The sequence below is a fragment of the Perca flavescens genome, chromosome 18 (genome assembly GCF_004354835.1).
Source record: "Perca flavescens isolate YP-PL-M2 chromosome 18, PFLA_1.0, whole genome shotgun sequence".
Classification (NCBI taxonomy): domain Eukaryota; kingdom Metazoa; phylum Chordata; class Actinopteri; order Perciformes; family Percidae; genus Perca; species Perca flavescens.
Window position 1 is genome coordinate 31,980,120 of NC_041348.1, and position 7,500 is coordinate 31,987,619.

At 42.3% G+C, this 7,500-nt stretch overlaps 1 pseudogene; it reads left to right on the forward strand.

The window, feature by feature from the left end:
* Positions 1 to 7,500, forward strand: part of LOC114572898 (cleavage and polyadenylation specificity factor subunit 3-like) — a 48,277-nt pseudogene that overhangs the window by 1,405 nt on the left and 39,372 nt on the right.

Consider the following 7,500-nt stretch of genomic DNA (forward strand, 5'->3'; position numbering starts at 1 on the left):
CAGACCAAACTCCATTCATAAACGGACTCATTTTACAGATTTCTTATCAACACAGGCCAAAAGCATTGCTACGTTTGACCTTTTTTAAGACATTTAACTAGTCATTGGAGGCCACTCTTTATTTTTTTAGACTATCTGCTGATACCTTCTATCGTGATTTACTGAAATCAGTTGCTTCTCGATGGGTTCTGTTAATTCAGAATGGATAATTAACTCAATTAGTGAAGTTATAGAGCTCATATTTGGCTATGTGTGTTTGAAAATAGCTTAATTCCTGAATAGAGTTTGGAGGTGACAGGACAGCAAATCCATCAGTTATCATTTGCTCTAATGAGTTTGATCGCTGAGTTCGGTTAGTGTTATTATGGGATGTTGGTGTTGTTATGGGATGTTGGTGTTATTATGGGATGTTAGTGTTATTATGGGATGTTATATGGACATGGAGGTGAAGATGTCTCTGTGTGTGTGTTTCCAGAGGAGCAGGGCAGGAGGTGGGACGGTCCTGCATCATCCTGGAGTTCAAGGGACGAAAGATTATGGTATGTTTAATCACATCAGCTGTTAGCTTCAACATCATCACATCAGCTGTTATCATCACATCAGCTGTTAGCTTCAACATCATCACATCAGCTGTTATCATCACATCAGCTGTTAGCTTCAACATCATCACATCAGCTGTTAGCTTCAACATCATCACATCAGCTGTTAGCTTCAACATCATCACATCAGCTGTTAGCTTCACATCAGCTGTTATCATCACATCAGCTGTTAGCTTCAACATCTGGCTGAGTTGCCTCAGAGTGTAAAAAATGTGTGTGTCTCTGTGTGTGTGTGTGTGTGTGTGTGTGTGTGTGTTTCTGTCTCTGTGTGTGTGTGTGTGTCTCTGTGTGTGTGTGTCTCTGTGTGTGTGTGTATCTGTGTGTTTCTCTGTCTGTGTGTGTGTCTGTGTGTGTGTGTTTCTCTGTCTGTGTGTGTGTCTCTGTCTGTGTGTGTGTTTCTGTCTCTGTGTGTGTGTGTGTGTGTGTGTGTGTGTGTGTGTTTCTGTCTGTGTGTGTGTGTGTGTGTGTGTTTCTGTCTGTGTGTGTGTGTGTGTGTGTGTGTGTTTCTGTGTGTGTGTGTGTGTGTGTCTGTGTGTGTGTTCTCTGTCTGTGTGTGTCTGTCTGTGTGTTTCTGTCTCTCGGTGTGTGTGTTTTTCTGTCTGTGTGTGTGTGTTTCTGTCTTTCTGCGTGTGTCTCTCTGTGTGTGTTTCTCTGTCTGTGTGTGTGTGTGTGTGTGTTTCTGTGTGTGTGTCTCTCTGTCTGTGTGTGTGTGTGTGTGTGTGTTTCTGTGTGTGTGTCTCTCTGTCTGTGTGTGTGTGTGTGTCTCTGTGTGTGTGTGTGTGTGTGTGTGTCTCTGTGTGTGTGTGTGTGTGTGTGTGTGTGTGTATCTGTGTGTGTGTCTTTGTGTGTGTGTGTGTGTGTGTGTGTGTGTGTGTGTGTTTTAGCTGGACTGTGGGATCCATCCTGGTCTGGAGGGAATGGATGCTCTGCCGTACATCGACCTGATCGATCCGGCTGAGATCGACCTGCTGCTCATCAGCCAGTGAGTTCATAAAGAACCAGAGAATGTGTAGAGGAGCTTTTACATGTTTATCGTAGCCTAATAGCCTACGTTATGTATATATGCAACACCTGCAAGGAGAAAGTAGGGCGTGGAGGGACCACACCAAAAACCAGAACCACATTTCTTTAAGTGTGATATTGGATGTGAAAAGAAGGAAATGGTTCTAACATTGTTCTTTAGATGTGTGTGAATGTCCCACACCAGGAGTTTTATATATATATATATATATATATATATATATATATATATATATATATATATATATATATATATATAGTTCTATTTTATAGTGATCCATTATCTGTTCAACTCATGTTCTATTAAAGAAAAGATAGAAAATACATACAGTACAGGCCAAAAGTTTGGACACACCTTCTCATTCAATGCGTTTCCTTTTTATTTTCATGACTATTTACATTGTAGATTCTCACTGAAGGCATCAAAACTATGAATGAACACATATGGAATTATGTACTTAACAAAAAGTGTGAAATAACTGAAAACATGTCTTATATTTTAGATTCTTCAAAGTAGCCACCCTTTTTTTTTTTTGATAACTCTGCAAACCCTTGGTGTTCTCTCAATGAGCTTCATGAGGTAGTCACCTGAAATGGTTTTACCTTCACAGGTGTGCTTTGTCAGGGTTAATTAGTGGAATTATTTCCCTTATTAATAAAAAAGCAAAGGGTGGCTACTTTGAAGAATCTAAAATATAAGACATGTTTTCAGTTATTTCACACTTTTTTGTTAAGTACATAATTCCATATGTGTTCATTCATAGTTTTGATGCCTTCAGTGAGAATCTACAATGTAAATAGTCATGAAAATAAAAAGGAAACTCATTGAATGAGAAGGTGTGTCCAAACTTTTGGCCTGTACTGTATTTGTGTATGCTGTAAGGTGGTTAGAAAAAATGAAATCGGCCGGCCTAACTCAAAGAAAATCTGAATCGGCCTAGAAAGCTGTAATCGGTGCATCTTTACTTAAATGTATGAACTATAATATTTGTGTGATTTTGTCTGTCAGCTTCCACCTGGATCACTGCGGCGCTCTGCCCTGGTTCCTGCAGAAGACCAGCTTCAAAGGACGCACCTTCATGACCCACGCCACAAAGGCCATCTACCGCTGGCTGCTGTCGGACTACGTCAAAGTCAGGTACGGCTACGTAACGTTAAAGAAGACAGGTTGAGCTACGTTAAAGTCAGGTAGAGCTACGTAACGTTAAAGACAGGTAGAGCTACGTAACGTTAAAGAAGACAGGTAAAGCTACGTAACGTTAAAGAAGACCGGTAGAGCTACGTTAAAGACAGGTAGAGCTACGTAACGTTAAAGACAGGTAGAGCTACGAACGTTAAAGACAGTTAGAGCTACGTAACGTTAAAGAACAGGTAAAGACAGGTAGAGCTACGTTAAAGACAGGTAGAGCCACGAACGTTAAAGACAGGTAGAGCCACGTAACGTTAAAGACAGGTAGAGCTGATGTTAAAGACAGGTAGAGCCACGAACGTTAAAGGTCAGGAGAGCAACGTTAAAGACAGGTAAAGAAGACAGGTAGAGCTATGTTAAAGACAGGTAGAGAAGACAGGTAGAATGTTAAAGACAGGTAGAGCTACGTAACGTTAAAGACATTAGAAGATTAAAGACAGGTAGAGCCACGAACGTTAAAGACAGGTAGAGTTACGTAACGTTAAAGAAGACAGGTAGACCCACGTAACGTTAAAGACATGTAGAGCCACGAACGTTAAAGACAGGTAGAGCCACGAACGTTAAAAGACAGGTAGAGCCACGTGAACGTTAAAGACAGGTAGAGCTACGAACGTTAAAGACAGGTAGAGCCACGAACGTTAAAGACAGGTAGAGTTACGAACGCTGAAGAAGACAGGTAGAGCCACGAACATTAAAGACAGGTAGACCCACGTAACGTTAAAGTCAGGTAGAGCCACGTAACGTTAAAGACCGGTAGAGCTACGAACGTTAAAGAAGACAGGTAGAGCCACGAACGTTAAAGAAGACAGGTAGAGCCACGAACGTTAAAGACAGGTAGAGCTATGTTAAAGACAGGTAGAGCTACGAACGTTAAAGAAGACAGGTAGAGCCACGAACGTTAAAGACAGGTAGAGCTATGTTAAAGACAGGTAGAGCTACGAACGTTAAGGTCAGGTAGAGCAACGAATGTTAAAGACAGGTAGAGCCACGAACGTTAAAGAAGACAGGTAGAGTTAAAGATGTTAAAGACCGTTAAAGAGGCTACGTAACGTTAAAGAAGACAGGTAGAGCTACGTAACGTTAAAGAAGACAGGTAGAGCTATGTTAAAGACAGGTAGAGCCACGAACGTTAAAGAAGACAGGTAGAGCTATGTTAAAGACAGGTAGAGCCACGTGAACGTTAAAGAAGACAGGTAGAGCCACGAACGTTAAAGACAGGTAGAGCCATGTTAAGGTCAGGTAGAGCTACGTAACGTTAAAGACATGTAGAGCTACGTAACGTTAAAGAAGACAGATAGAGCTACGTAACGTTAAAGACAGGTAGAGCTATGTTAAAGACAGGTAGAGCTACGTAACGTTAAAGACAGGTAGAGCTACGTAACGTTAAAGAAGACAGATAGAGCCACGAACGTTAAAGAAGACAGGTAGAGCTACGTAACGTTAAAGAAGACAGGTAGAGCTACGTAACGTTAAAGACAGGTAGAGCTACGTAACGTTAAAGACAGGTAGAGCTACGTAACGTTAAAGAAGACAGGTAGAGCTACGTAAACTTAAAAACAGGTAGAGCTACGTAACGTTAAAGTCAGGTAGAGCTACGTAACGTTAAAGTCAGGTAGAGCTACGTAACGTTAAAGACAGGTAGAGCTATGTAACGTTAAAGTCAGGTAGAGCTACGTAACGTTAAAGAAGACAGGTAGAGCTACGTAACGTTAAAGACATGTAGAGCTACGTAACGTTAAAGTCAGGTAGAGCTACGTAACGTTAAGGTCAGGTAGAGCAACGTAACGTTAAAGACAGGTAGAGCTATGTAACGTTAAAGAAGACAGGTAGAGCTACGTAACGTTAAAGAAGACAGGTAGAGCTACGTAACGTTAAAGTCAGGTAGAGCTACGTAACGTTAAAGACAGGTAGAGCTACGTAACGTTAAAGAAGACAGGTAGAGCTACGTAACGTTAAAGTCAGGTAGAGCTACGTAACGTTAAAGACAGGTAGAGCCACGAACGTTAAAGAAGACAGGTAGAGCTACGTAACGTTAAAGACAGGTAGAGCTACGTAACGTTAAAGACAGGTAGACCTACGTAACGTTGAAGAAGACAGGTAGAGCTACGTAACGTTAAAGTCAGGTAGAGCTACGTAACGTTAAAGACAGGTAGAGCTACGTAACGTTAAAGACAGGTAGAGCTACGTAACGTTAAAGACAGGTAGAGCTACGTAACGTTAAAGACAGGTAGAGCTACGTAACGTTAAAGTCAGGTAGAGCTACGTAACGTTAAAGACAGGTAGAGCTACGTAACGTTAAAGACAGGTAGAGCTACGTAACGTTAAAGACAGGTAGAGTTACGTAACGTTGAAGAAGACAGGTAGAGCTACGTAACATTAAAGACAGGTAGACCTACGTAACGTTAAAGTCAGGTAGAGCTACGTAACGTTAAAGACCGGTAGAGCTACGTAACGTTAAAGAAGACAGGTAGAGCTACGTAACGTTAAAGAAGACAGGTAGAGCTATGTAACGTTAAAGAAGACAGGTAGAGCTACGTAACGTTAAAGAAGACAGGTAGAGCTACGTAACGTTAAAGACAGGTAGAGCTATGTTAAAGACAGGTAGAGCTACGTAACGTTAAAGAAGACAGGTAGAGCTACGTAACGTTAAAGACAGGTAGAGCTATGTTAAAGACAGGTAGAGCTACGTAACGTTAAGGTCAGGTAGAGCAACGTAATGTTAAAGACAGGTAGAGCTACGTAACGTTAAAGAAGACAGGTAGAGCTATGTTAAAGACCGGTAGAGCTATGTTAAAGACAGGTAGAGCTACGTAACGTTAAAGAAGACAGGTAGAGCTACGTAACGTTAAAGAAGACAGGTAGAGCTACGTAACGTTAAAGAAGACAGGTAGAGCTATGTTAAAGACAGGTAGAGCTACGTAACGTTAAAGAAGACAGGTAGAGCTATGTTAAAGACAGGTAGAGCTACGTAACGTTAAAGAAGACAGGTAGAGCTATGTTAAAGACAGGTAGAGCTACGTAACGTTAAAGACAGGTAGAGCTATGTTAAAGACAGGTAGAGCTACGTAACGTTAAGGTCAGGTAGAGCTACGTAACGTTAAAGACATGTAGAGCTACGTAACGTTAAAGAAGACAGATAGAGCTACGTAACGTTAAAGACAGGTAGAGCTATGTTAAAGACAGGTAGAGCTACGTAACGTTAAAGACAGGTAGAGCTACGTAACGTTAAAGAAGACAGATAGAGCCACGAACGTTAAAGAAGACAGGTAGAGCCACGAACGTTAAAGAAGACAGGTAGAGCCACGAACGTTAAAGACAGGTAGAGCCACGAACGTTAAAGACAGGTAGAGCCACGAACGTTAAAGAAGACAGGTAGAGCCACGTAAACTTAAAAACAGGTAGAGCCACGTAACGTTAAAGTCAGGTAGAGCCACGAACGTTAAAGTCAGGTAGAGCCACGAACGTTAAAGACAGGTAGAGCTATGTAACGTTAAAGTCAGGTAGAGCCACGAACGTTAAAGAAGACAGGTAGAGCCACGAACGTTAAAGACATGTAGAGCCACGAACGTTAAAGTCAGGTAGAGCCACGAACGCTAACTACAGGCAGAGCCATGTTAAAGACAGGTAGAGCCACGAACGTTAAGGTCAGGTAGAGCAACGAACGTTAAAGACAGGTAGAGCTATGTAACGTTAAAGAAGACAGGTAGAGCCACGAACGTTAAAGAAGACAGGTAGAGCCACGTAACGTTAAAGTCAGGTAGAGCCACGTAACGTTAAAGACAGGTAGAGCCACGAACGTTAAAGAAGACAGGTAGAGCCACGTAACGTTAAAGTCAGGTAGAGCCACGAACGTTAAAGACAGGTAGAGCCACGAACGTTAAAGAAGACAGGTAGAGCCACGTAACGTTAAAGACAGGTAGAGCCACGAACGTTAAAGACAGGTAGACCCACGTAACGCTGAAGAAGACAGGTAGAGCCACGTAACGCTAAAGTCAGGTAGAGCCACGAACGTTAAAGACAGGTAGAGCCACGTGAACGTTAAAGACAGGTAGAGCCACGAACGTTAAAGACAGGTAGAGCCACGTAACGTTAAAGTCAGGTAGAGCCACGAACGTTAAAGTCAGGTAGAGCCACGAACGTTAAAGACAGGTAGAGCCACGAACGTTAAAGACAGGTAGAGCCACGAACGTTAAAGACAGGTAGAGCCACGAACGTTAAAGACAGGTAGAGCCACGAACGTTAAAGACAGGTAGAGCCACGAACGTTAAAGACAGGTAGAGCTACGTAACGTTAAAGTCAGGTAGAGCTACGTAACGTTAAAGAAGACAGGTAGAGCCACGTAACGCTAAAGACAGGTAGAGCCACGAACGTTAAAGACAGGTAGAGCCACGTAACGTTAAAGTCAGGTAGAGCCACGAACGTTAAAGACAGGTAGAGCCACGTGAACGTTAAAGTCAGGTAGAGCCACGAACGTTAAAGTCAGGTAGAGCCACGAACGTTAAAGACAGGTAGAGCCACGTGTTAAAGTCAGGTAGAGCCACGTAACGTTAAAGACAGGTAGAGCTATGTAACGTTAAAGTGTGTGTGTGTGTGTGTGTGCTGCTTGTGTGTATTGACCCAGCTGTGTGTGTGTGTGTGTGTGTATTGACCCAGCTGTGTGTGTGTGTGTGTGTGTGTGTGTGTGTGTGTGTG